Source organism: Trachypithecus francoisi, unplaced genomic scaffold (genome assembly GCF_009764315.1).
Source record: "Trachypithecus francoisi isolate TF-2019V2 unplaced genomic scaffold, Tfra_2.0 Lachesis_group3, whole genome shotgun sequence".
NCBI classification, from domain to species: Eukaryota; Metazoa; Chordata; class Mammalia; order Primates; family Cercopithecidae; genus Trachypithecus; species Trachypithecus francoisi.
In genome coordinates this window covers 39,219,869-39,233,395 of record NW_022681468.1, presented here as the reverse complement: position 1 = coordinate 39,233,395, position 13,527 = coordinate 39,219,869, and the positions used below count along the sequence as shown (strand labels likewise).

General features: G+C 39.8%; 1 pseudogene; it reads right to left on the bottom strand.

The window, feature by feature from the left end:
- Positions 1–11,047: 11,047 nt before the first annotated feature.
- LOC117069458 lies at positions 11,048–12,119 on the bottom strand (annotated as a pseudogene).
- Positions 12,120–13,527: the final 1,408 nt, after the last annotated feature.

Here is a 13,527-nt window from a genome sequence, read left to right as displayed (position 1 = left end):
GGGGCCCAATATTCAACGTTCTTAAAGAAAAGAATTTTAAACCGAGAATTTCATATCCAGCCAAACTAAGTTTCATCAGTGAAGGAGAAATAAAATCCTTTACAGATAAGCAAATGCTTAGAGATTTTGTCACCACCAGGCTGCCTTACAAGAGACCCTGAAGGAAGCCCTAAACATGGAAAGGAACAACCGCTACCAGCCATTGCAAAAACATGCCAAAATGTAAAGACCATCGAGGCTAGGAAGAAACTGCATCAACTAACGAGCAAAATAACCAGTTAATATCATAATGACAGGATCAAGTTCACACATAACAATATTAACCTTAAATGTCAATGGACTAAATGCTCCAATTAAAAGACACAGACTGGCAAACTGGATCAAGAGTCAAGACCCATTAGTCTGCTGTATTCAGGAGACCCATCTCACATGCAGAGACATACATAGGTTCAAAATAAAGGGATGGAGGAAGATCTACCAAGCAAATGGAGAACAAAAAAAAGCAGGGGTTGCAATCCTAGTCTCTGATAAAACAGACTTTAAGCCATCAAAGATCAAAAGAGACAAAGAAGGCCATTACATAATGGTAAAGGGATCAATTCAACAGGAAGAGCTAACTCTCCTAAATATATATGCACCCAATACAGGAGCACCCAGATTCATAAAGCAAGTCCTTAGAGACCTACAAAGAGACTTAGACTCCCCTACAATAATAATGGGAGACTTCAACACTCCACTGTCAACATTAGACAGATCAACGAGACAGAAAGTTAACAAGGATATCCAGGAATTGAACTCATCTCTGCACCAAGCGGACCTAATAGACATCTATAGAACTCTCCACCCCAAATCAACAGAATATACATTCTTCTCAGCACCACATCGCACTTATTCCAAAATTGACCACATAATTGGAAGTAAAGCACTCCTCAGCAAATGTACAAGAACAGAAATTATAACAAACTGTCTCTCGGACCACAGTGCAATCAAACTAGAACTCAGGACTAAGAAACTCAATCAAAATCGCTCAACTACATGGAAACTGAACAACCTGCTCCTGAATGACTACTGGGTACATAACGAAATGAAGGCAGAAATAAAGATGTTCTTTGAAACCAATGAGAACAAAGATACAACATACCAGAATCTCTGGGACACATTGAAAGCAGTGTGTAGAGGGAAATTTATAGCACTAAATGCCCACAAGAGAAAGCAGGAAAGATCTAAAATTGACACTCTAACATCACAATTAAAAGAACTAGAGAGGCAAGAGCAAACACATTCAAAAGCTAGCAGAAGGCAAGAAATAACTAAGATCAAAGCAGAACTGAAGGAGATAGAGACACAAAAAACCTTCCGAAAAATCAATGAATCCAGGAGTTGGTTTTTTGAAAAGATCAACAAAATTGACAGACCGCTAGCAAGACTAATAAAGAAGAAAAGAGAGAGGAATCAAATAGACGCAATAAAAAATGATAAAGGGGATATCACCACCGACCCCACAGAAATACAAACAACCATCAGAGAATACTATAAATGCCTCTACGCAAATCAACTAGAAAATCTAGAAGAAATGGATAATTTCCTGGACACTTACACTCTCCCAAGACTAAACCAGGAAGAAGTTGAATCCCTGAATAGACCAATAGCAGGCTCTGAAATTGAGGCAACAATTAATAGCCTACCCACCAAAAAAAGTCCAGGGCCAGATGGATTCACAGCTGAATTCTACCAGAGGTACAAGGAGGAGCTGGTACCATTCCTTCTGAAACTATTCCAATCAATAGAAAAAGAGGGAATCCTCCCTAACTCATTTTATGAGGCCAACATCATCCTGATACCAAAGCCTGGCAGAGACACAACAAAAAAAGAAAATTTTAGACCAATATCCCTGATGAACATCGATGCAAAAATTCTCAATAAAATACTGGCAAACCGGATTCGGCAGCACATCAAAAAGCTTATCCACCATGATCAAGTGGGCTTCATCCCTGGGATGCAAGGCTGGTTCAACATTCGCAAATCAATAAACGTAATCCAGCATATAAACAGAACCAAGACAAGAACCACATGATTATCTCAATAGATGCAGAAAAGGCTTTTGACAAAATTCAACAGCCCTTTATGCTAAAAACGCTCAATAAATTCGGTATTGATGGAACGTACCTCAAAATAAGAAGAGCTATTTATGACAAACCCACAGCTATAACATCATACTGAATGGGCAAAAACTGGAAAAATTCCCTTTGAAAACTGGCACAAGACAGGGATGCCCTCTCTCACCACTCCTATTCAACATAGTGTTGGAAGTTCTGGCTAGGGCAATCAGGCAAGAGAAAGAAATCAAGGGTATCCAGTTAGGAAAAGAAGAAGTCAAATTGTCCCTGTTTGCAGATGACATGATTGTATATTTAGAAAACCCCATCGTCTCAGCCCAAAATCTCCTTAAGCTGATAAGCAACTTCAGCAAAGTCTCAGGATACAAAATTAATGTGCAAAAATCACAAGCATTCTTATACACCAGTAACAGACAAGCAGAGAGCCAAATCAGGAATGAACTTCCATTCACAATTGCTTCAAAGAGAATAAAATACCTAGGAATCCAACTTACAAGGGATGTAAAGGACCTCTTCAAGGAGAACTACAAACCACTGCTCAGTGAAATCAAAGAGGACACAAACAAATGGAAGAACATACCATGCTCATGGATAGGAAGAATCAATATCGTGAAAATGGCCATACTGCCCAAAGTGATTTATAGATTCAATGCCATCCCCATCAAGCTACCAATGACTTTCTTCACAGAATTGGAAAAAACGGCTTCAAAGTTCATACGGAACCAAAAAAGAGCCCGCATTGCCAAGACAATCCTAAGTCAAAAGGGCAAAGCTGGAGGCGTCACGCTACCTGACTTCAAACTATACTACAAGGCTACAGTAACCAAAACAGCATGGTACTGGTACCAAAACAGAGATATAGACCAATGGAACAGAACAGAGTCCTCAGAAATAATACCACACATCTACAGCCATCTGATCTTTGACAAACCTGAGAGAAACAAGAAATGGGGAAAGGATTCTCTATTTAATAAATGGTGCTGGGAAAATTGGCTAGCCATAAGTAGAAAGCTGAAACTGGATCCTTTCCTTACCCCTTATACGAAGATTAATTCAAGATGGATTAGAGACTTAAATGTTAGACCTAATACCATAAAAACCCTAGAAGAAAATCTAGGTAGTACCATTCAGGACATAGACATGGGCAAGGACTTCATGTCTAAAACACCAAAAGCAACGGCAGCAAAAGCCAAAATTGACAAATGGGATCTCATTAAACTAAAGAGCTTCTGCACAGCAAAAGAAAGTACCATCAGAGTGAACAGGCAACCTACAGAATGGGAGAAAATTTTTGCAACCTACTCATCTGACAAAGGGCTAATATCCAGAATCTACAAAGAACTCAAACAAATATACAAGAAAAAAACAAACCACCCCATCAAAAAGTGGGGAAAGGATATGAACAGGCATTTCTCAAGACATCCATACAGCCAACAGACACATGAAAAAATGCTCATCATCACTGGCCATCAGAGAAATGCAAATCAAAACCACAATGAGATACCATCTCACACCAGTTAGAACGGCAATCATTAAGAAGTCAGGAAACAACAGGTGTTGGAGAGGATGTGGAGAAATAGGAACACTTTTACACTGTTGGTGGGATTGTAAACTAGTTCAACCATTATGGAAAACAGTATGGCAATTCCTCAAGGATCTAGAACTAGATGTACCATATGACCCAGCCATCCCACTACTGGGTATATACCCAAAGGATTATAAATTACTTTACTACAAAGACACATGCACAGGTATGTTTATTGCGGCACTATTCACAATAGCAAAGACTTGGAATCAACCCAAATGTCCATCTGTGACAGACTGGATTAAGAAAATGTGGCACATATACACCATGGAATACTATGCAGCCATCAAAAAGGATGAGTTTGCGTCCTTTGTAGGGACATGGATGCAGCTGGAAACCATCATTCTTAGCAAACTATCACAAGAAGAGAAACCAAACACCGCATGTTCTCACTCATAGGTGGAAACTGAACAATGAGATCACTTGGACTCGGGAAGGGGAACATCACACACGGGGGCCTATCATGGGGAAGGGGGAGGAGGGAGGGATTGCATTGGGGAGTTATACATGATATAAATGATGAATTGATGGGTGCTGATGAGTTGATGGGTGCAGCATACCAACATGGCATAAGTATACATATGTAACCTGCACGTTATGCACATGTACCCTAGAACTTAAAGTATAATAAAAAATAAAATAAAATAAATAAATAAATATTAAAACAAAACTGGATGTAGTTGGCATGCACGTGTAGTCCCAGGTACTCAGGAGGCTGAGATGGGAAGATCACTTGAACCCAGTGGTGAGGCTGGAGTGAGCCATGGTTGTGCTGCTGCACTCCAGCCTGAGGGACAGAGCAAGACCCTGTTTCAAAAAAAAAAAAATAATTACTTGGATTCTTAAAGGGTTTCTGAATTTGTTTCTGCAAGCCTATTTTAGTGTAGTACATTTAAAGTATTAGAAATCCAGTCTCCTCAGTTTATTAAAATTTTAGGAATATTCAATTTATAAAAGCACTTATTTATGTCTTTAAGTCAATCAGAATAGAGCTTCTTTAAGAAACCAAAATTTAATTTATTAATACTCTCTTGACGTAGGAAAAGATTTTATACCAACACAACAAGCGTTAAAGGCTTGAATTGCAGAAATAGGTGTCTAGCCACAAAGGAGCTTAGAGCTTCAATTCTACAGTTTTAGCCTCAGGTTAAGAGACAGGAGGCACAGAAACACAAAAACTCACTGGCACAGATATCAAAGGGCTACTCTCCTTCCCGATGGGCACAAACGTCTTTGAGCTCAAAATAGACAAATTGATAAACAAATAAGACTAACCAACCAGATTCTCTGTCATCTTTTAACAGAAAACAGATTTATATAACATATTAATCCATTTATAGAAACCATTAAATGATCTGACTGTAAAACCAAATTCCTGCTTGTTGTTGCCACCACTGGGGGATGACTTCTCAGCCACATGCAAAAGAAACAAACGAAACAAAACAAAACAAAACAAAACACAGAATTGGTGGAGATGGGGGAAAAAAAAAAACTAGAGAAACAGTCAACAATGTTCTATTGCTACCCGTACTAGTCAGGGTTCTCTAGAGGGACAGGACTAATAGGATAGATGTATATATGAAAGGGAGTTTATTAAGGAGAATTGACTCACATGATCACAAGATGAAGTCCCACAATAGGCCGTCTGCAAGCTGAGGAGCAAGGAAGCCAGTCCAAGTCCCAAAACCTCAAAAGGAGGGAAGCCGGCAGGGCGCGGTGGCTCACGCCTGTAATCCCAACACTTTGGGAGGCTGAGGTGGGTGGATCACGAGGTCAAGCGATCAAGACCATCCTGGCCAACATGGTGAAACCCCGTGGCGCGTGCCTGTAGTCCCAGTTACTTGGAAGTCTGAGGCAGGAGAATCACTTGAACCCGGGAGGCGGAGCTTGCAGTGAGCCGAGATCGTGCCACTGCACTCCAGCCTGGTGAGAGAGAGAGAGAGACTCCCTCTCAAAAAAAAAAAAAAAGTTGGGAAACTGATAGTTCAGCCTTCAGGCTGTGGCCACCGAGAGCCTCTGGCAAACCACAGGTCTAAGTCAAACAAGAGTCCAAAAGCTGAGGGACTTGGAGTCCCATGTTCGAGGGCAAGAAGCATCCAGCACGGAAGAAAGATGAAGCCCAGTAGACTCAGCCAGTCTAGCCTTTCCACATTCCTCTGCCTGCTTTTATCCTAGCTGTGCTGGCTGCTGATTAGATGGTGTCCACCCAGATTGAGAGTGGGTCTGCCTCTCCCAGTCCACTGATTCAAGTGTTAATCTCCTTTGGCAACAGCCTCAGTGACACACCCGGGAACAATACTTTGCATTCTTCAATCCAATCAAACTGACACTCAATATTAACCATTACACCACCTCAGGTTCCTCTCCAGGAGCCAAGAATTTACATACTGGCGCTTCAGCTTCCTGGAGATGCATTTCTCTTCTCCGGGAGTGCAGTTTCTCTTGGTCTGTCAGGTGAGTCCACTCTGCACATCGCTGGAAGATGTCTAAAGCTGCTAAAAAAAATTTTTTTAAAAAAGGTAAACATAACTTATACAAACATAAAATGAACATGTCAATAATTTTATTTAACTAAATACAAGAAATAGTATGATGTTATGATGGATTCAAAAGAGATTTCAAAGAGCAGAGACACATGCAGGCATGCAGGGGAGGAAAAATGACTTTTCCTTTTACTGGTCTTAGAGTTGTAGGCTGGGACCCTTGTAACAAAAGACAGGAACAACAGAAATGCTAACACATTTATTTAATATAAGTTTTTTGTAACACTGGGGACTTCTTCAGGAAAGAAAACCCTAAAGAAACAGCTGAACCTGTGTTTTGATGCCAGGTTTGATGAAGAGGGGAAAGTTGTAGCCGAATGTGGTAGGACAAAGGGAATGAGTAAATTAGGGGAAACTTAGCAAGGCCTGTTCACTCACACTCCTCCCGGTGTCCCTCCATCTTCAGAGGTAAGAATACTTCTTTCCTGCAGATGTAGGTAGGGAGGGCACCTCTCACATGAAAGGTTTATGATCTCCTTCATGGGAGCAGGGCAGGGGAAAGTCAGAGAGATCTTTCTGTACATTCTATTTCTCAAATTCCTTCAGCTGTAAAATAGTACGCCAAGGTGGGTGGCATATTTTGGGGTAATGTGCCCTGAACTCGGAGTTACATGTAAGTTACACTTACATGAATTTACAAATAAATGTAAAATCTGCTTTTTCCATAGTGAGAGGGGGAAGGGAAATCAATTGTCTCCCCACCTGACAAAATGTGTTTTCATGTTTATAGATCAGGATGATTTGCATTGCCACCAGCTATCTACAATTTACAGAGTTGTAAAATAGCTCAAAGACTATGAAAGAGGAAAACCCCATACAGTAGAAAACCTAAAGGGGTGTGCTTTAGACCACATATAGATTTCCATTGAAGATATACTCTTGTCTTTCTGTTTGTTTGTTTTGGTACATTTCAAAGTCTTTTACAAACAAGGCTCAAAAGTATAATTATAAAAATCACACCAATTTTATAGCAAAACAGTAATATTAAATGTGGGCCACAGGCACATTTTACTATCTTTGATTTGATGTGAAATGGAATATTAAAAAGAAAGTGAAAGTGCCTAGAATCTATGAAGGTCCCCTTGCTGTTTAGTAGGTGATAGCACCATGTTAAACGATTGGGGGATCACTGAGAAGAGGGGAGATTTGGGCCAAACCTTCATGGGACGTACATCCCATTTCATCATGGTGTACAAAAACAAAGAAAAAACAATTTTTAATTAGGTACTGATATGCAATCAGTAAAATAAATTGAGTTCAGTAAAAGAGGATGGTGCCGAGGAAATGTAACTGACTAAATAAGGTGGTATAGAAGATATTGTTGGTTGCTGACTTACTATGCTTCACCACTTTTTTGAGATCTGGCCCTTAATTTTTTTTCTGGTGTAGAGGGGCTTAAAGTGTGCACGGAAGGAAGGCCCTTCCCCTAGTCCCAGGCTATGGTCAAAGCCCATCACGGTAATTCTATTCTCCGTGTCTTTCTCTCCATTACTGCTGAAATTACTCTGTTTCTGGTACTAATATCTCTCTTTAGTGTTACCATTCTCCAAATCATTTTCTTTCTGTTAACCTGTTTAATTATGAGGTTAATTACAAATTAATTCATTTAAAATTAATTGTGAAAACACATACACACACACAGTGAAAAGCATATAAAACGGAAAGTAAAAAACAGCTTTTAATAAAATGACCATCCATGTAACTATCATGCAGGGAATAGACTAGGAAATTGTGAGCATCCTCCAGTCTGCCCACGTGTCTTCGCCTGATTGTGGCCCCTTTCTTATTTCCAGAGACAATCACTACCTTGATACTGTGCTAATTCCATCTAGCCTTTTCGTCAGGGTTCTACCACCTATATATTCATCTGAAAATTTTGCAGTTATGGCTGTTCTGAACTTAAGTTGCTTCCTTCACTCAACACTGTATTTGTGAGATTCATTCATGTTGCTGGAAAAATTAATTTTGCTAAGTTTTGCTTAGCAAAACTAATTTGCTAAGTTTCGTTGCTATATAGCAGTGTTCTCAAAACTTTTTGCTCTCAGAACCCCTTTGCACTGTTAAAAATTATTGGGAAACGCAAGTACCTTTTGTTTATATGGGTTATATTTATCAGTGTTTAGTGCATTAGAAATTAAAATGGAAATCTAAAAATATTTTTTGATTCGTTAGAAATAACATTAAAACTTCAAAAAGGTATTGGATATATGATAAATCTAGAATTACTGTATAATCCAGCAATTCCACTCCTGGAAACTGGGAACACAAACAGATGCTTGTGCACCAATGTTTATTGCAGCATTTTCCACAGTAGCCAAAAGGAGCAAACAACCCAAATGTCCATCAATGCAATGCTAAATACCGTCAAAATGTGGTATATACATATAATGGAGAATTATTCAGCCATAAATGAGAATGAACTTCTGCTGCAGCATGGATGAATGTGAAAAACAGTATGCTAGGTGAAATAAACCAGATACAAAAGGACAAATATTGTATAATTACATTATACAAAATGTGTAGAATAGGCAAATTCATAGAGACAGAAAGTAGATTAAAGGTTTCCAGGACTTAGGAGAGGGAAGGAATGGGAGTTATTACTTCAAGAACACAGTGTTTTGGTTTATGGTGATATAAATAGACACCATTGAATTGCGCACTTAAAAACTCTTAAAATGGCAAATTTTATGTTATATATATTTTAGCATAATCAAACAGGAACAAAAATAATGATAATAAAACCATTACTGTTAACAGTAATGAGGCAGAGCCCTCATGAATCAGATTAGTGCCCTTATAAAAGGGCTTAAGGGAGCTCCCTTGCCCCTTCCCCCATGTGAGGACTCAGGGAGAAGACACCATCTGTGAACCAGAAAGCAACTCTTCACCAGACACCAAATCTCCCAGCGCCTTGATCTTGGACTTCTCAGCCTCCAGAAATCAGAGAAATGTTTCTGTTTTTATATGCTACCTAACGTAACGGTATTTTGTTATAGAAGCAATCTGAACTGTCTTAGTCTTACAACAATAAGTTATATATTTTCATGAAAAATAACTGTAGTTTCCAAAATAAGAAATTAATTAGAAGAGTGGCATTGTTTTTCATGTTTTTAATGTGTGGTTTAAGAGAAGACAGTTGAATTTACATTGGATTTTGCATTGATGTGTTGTAATACTTTGGTTTGGTTGAAGTATCTGAAGGAAATCTAGTTTCACACAATTATGCAATTGGAAAAGGGAGTAGTTGAATAGATTTTGAAGGTAATTGTGGGCATTCTTTGATATTATGCCAGCATTTGATAAATAGTAGTTTCTTAAGAATTTTTTGATTGTGGAATCTGAAACCATATAGTTTTGTCTATCTTGCTCTTTGAGTGGATCTTAAGTTACTTAAGTATGATTTTATAATATTATGCATTGGTCATTTCGAATACGTTGGCTCATGAATTATACATATCTTCTGAATGTTGATATATTTTATTATGCAATATTTTAAAAATTCCAACAGTTAAAATTGCCACCAATCTCATCTGAAGATTCTTTAAGTTTTGGAAAACTCATAGTGGTGGGACTAGTTTTCAAAAATTCTAATTTTCGTGTGAAAGCTCAGATTTCATAATTGGCAACAAATCCTGTCACTTTTTTCCCCAGGCTTACTTTGTTAATGTTTGAGAAAATATCTGCCAGATTCCTCAGTCTGAATAACTACTGCTGATATCAGTTTGTTTTTTCAAATACAAACTGCTGTGTCATTTTAAAAAATTGATAGTTTAGCTCACAACTCAAATATTTGCACAAGTGCCTTTTCTTCAAGGCAGCCATTATACTTTGGAATGCAGCAAAAGTGCTTTATGTATACTTTGTATTTCATCACACAGAATATTTAAAAATATACTAACTCTTCTGGAGAAAAATTTGGCAATACCTAGCGAAACAACATATTCTCTCACTTTTGATTCAGGAATTCTACCTCTAGGAAATACCTTGAAGACACACCTCCAAGAACACAAAAATTCATGATATACTCTGGATGTTTTGTGCCTTCCAAATTTCGTGTTGAAATGTGCCCTCCAGCGTTGGAGGCAGGCCTAGTGGGAGGTGTTTTGGTCATGGAGACGGATCACTCATGAATGGCTTGGTGCAGTCCTCACAGTAATGAGTTAGCTCTCACTCTATGAGTTCATGTAAGATACGGTTGTTTAAAACAGCCTAGCACCTTCTTCGTCTCTCTCTTGATCTCTCTCTTCCCCTCACCTTCCAAGATTATTGTAAGCTTCCTTACGCCCTTACCAGAAGCAGATGTGGCACTAGGCTTCACGTACAGCCTGTAGAACTGTGAACCAAATAAATCTTTTTTCTTCATAAATTACCCAGTCTCCAGTATTCCTTTTTAGCAATGAATATGTAGATGTTTATTTGTTGCAGCATTATTTAGAATTGCAAAGTACTGGAAACAACCTAAATGCCCATACATAGAGAATTGGTTGAATAAACTATATGACATCTACAAAATGGAGCATTATATAGCTGTATAGAAGAATAAAGAAGATCTGTAAGAACCAATTTGGAATGATTTCCAGAATATACTGTTAAGAGAAAAAAAGCAAAGAACAAATGAATATCTATAGTATGCTATTCCTTATATAAGAAAAAAAGGATAAAACACACATATCTGCTTGTTTGCACAAAAAAATTCAGGAAGGATAAATGAGATTATCCTAGGGGTGGGTGGGAAGTAATGGGAATGGGGCTGTGCTGATAGTGATGAAGAGGAATGACTTTTTGCAGGGGGGAGGGGGACATACCAAATTTCTTTATTTGAAGGAATGGTACAAATCCAAGAACTTAAGTGGATGTTTTGGTAAAACTCATAGAAAAGGTAAAGGAAACCCCAACATCCATGCACTGCCTTGGTGACCAGGGAAGTCACCCATGGCTATGGGAAAATTAGCCTAAAGCTTAGCTCTCATTATTGCTCTCTGCCAGGGTGAGCTTGTCAAAGAGATAGTCGGCCAAGCCAGATTCAGGGGCTCCCGTCTTGTGTGAGTTGGTAACATGGTCACCCAATTCTTTGATGGATTTCACCTGCTCATTCAGGTAACATGTCTCAATGAAGTCAACACAGTGGGGGTCATTTTTGTCAGTGGCCAGTTTGTACCGTTCTGGTAGTGACTGATTCACGTTTTTTCTTTTTTTGTCAAGTGTAATGCACCCTCCATTGCATTCAGCCCACTCTCCCAGTCATTACAGTATGGTTTCTTGATATCCTGAAGGAAGATTCAGCCACCTTGCTGGTTCTGTAGCTTCGTCAGTTTCTCGGCATGTTCCCTCTCTTCATGAGATTGGTGAAGAAAGTACTTGGCAAAGTTCTTCAAAGCCACATCATCACAGTCAAAGTAGTAAGATATGGACAGGAAGAGATAGGAGGCATAGAGCTCTGGGTTGATCTGGCAGTTGATGGCAGCCTCTGTGTCCTGGTGGTGAGGCAGGAGAATAGGGTCTGGAGGCTGGGAACCTAAGGCCGATTTGTGCTGATGTACTAGAACTGAATCAAAAGGAAAACCCCACCTCTCCATGCCCAAGTAACAAAAAGATCAGAGGCTGCTCCCTTTGTGCTGCCTTGCAGATGAAAAATGGAAAGTACCGTTGTAACTTCACTTCAGCTGCTCGTCCTCTCCCGCAACCAATCAGAGTGGTTGGGGGCCAAATCTTCCTTTACATAGGGTGTAACCAAGTAGCCAATGGGAAACCTCTAGAGAGTATTTAAACCCCAGAAAACTCTGTAACCAGCACTCTTGAACCACTTGCTCCAGTCTGCTCCTGCTCTCTGTGGAGTGTACTTTTGTCTCAGTAAATCTGTCCTTTCCTTGCTTCATCCTTTAGTTGCTTTGCTTGTGCATTTTGTCCAATTATTTGTTCAAAATGCCAAGAATCTGGATGACTCCCAGTCAGGACCCTCCAACAGTATGGTAGTAGTGCTGGCTCACTCGCAAGGGGGATGTGGTCATCATGGAGGCTAAGGAGAGGTGGAGGCGACTGTGTGGCACTGGCGTGGCAGGGGCCTTGGGGCTGTCTGAGGGCTCAGTGAGGAGGCTGCAGAGGGCTGACTGTGAGCCATGGGGGTGGGGTGGGGAGGTGGGGGTGGAGGACCAGCACCGGGTTACATCCAAACACTGTTGAAGCAGGAAACCTCGTGGACTCCCAGTGAAGAAAGTCTAGATACATTGTTGAGTACACTGTTTTGTATAGCCTTGACTCTTAGAATCAGCATCTTACACTTACACCCAAATATAAACAAACGCTTCAAAGCAAACAGTATGTAAGGAGAATCAAAATGAAATAAAAACCAGAACAAGCGAATTTTTTTTTTTTTTTCAGATGGAGTTTCGCTCTTGTTGCCCAGGCTGGAGTGCAATGGTGTGATCTTGGCTCACTGCAACCTCCACCTCCTGGGTTCAAGTGACTCTCCTGCCTCAGCCTCCCAAGTAGCTGGGATTACAGGCACACGCCACCACACCCGGCTAATTTTTGTATTTTTAGTAGAGATGGGATTTCATCATATTGGTCAGGCTGGTGTCGAACTCCTGATCTCAGGTGATCCGCCCACCTTGGCCTCCCAAAGTGCTGGGATTACAGGCATGAGCCACTGTGCCTGGCTGCGAATTTTTTTAAAAAATGAAAAACCTTGAAGAGGATGGGGAAGGAAAGAACTGACCTAAGTTATTTTGAAAAACAGTTACTTTGATTAGATCTTATATGATGAAAGACACAAGAACCTGCACACGGGGCATAGGTGAGCAGTTCTGTAACTACTATATGTTTATACTAGGAACAAATAAGTACAGATAATGAGAACCAGATTTCTCACTGTTTGCGAAAGAAGCCACAAATAAGGAAAGGAGAAATCCTGGAATAAGCTTTGTGTTGTTGGACTGGAATCAGACGTATTGGTGTGAACTCATGTTTTTTTCAATGGATACACAGGTATAGAATGTGTGTGTGTGTGTGTGTGTGTGTGTGGTTTACACGTGATCTTAGCCAAAAGGCCGAGAAGCGATTGTGTGTGTGGTTTAATTCTAACTGCCCACTGAATGGAACTTAATAGCAATGAACATGCCTGATTTCCAGACCTTGGTTTCTCCAGTAAAAGGAACCAGAGTTCCACAGGAAAAATGGTAGATTCCAAGGTTTGGGCACAGAAAATACAGAATGAGCTTGGAACATCATATGGTACCAGAAAAGAAGGAAGTGTTTCAAAAGGATAGGGATATGTCAAAACGAC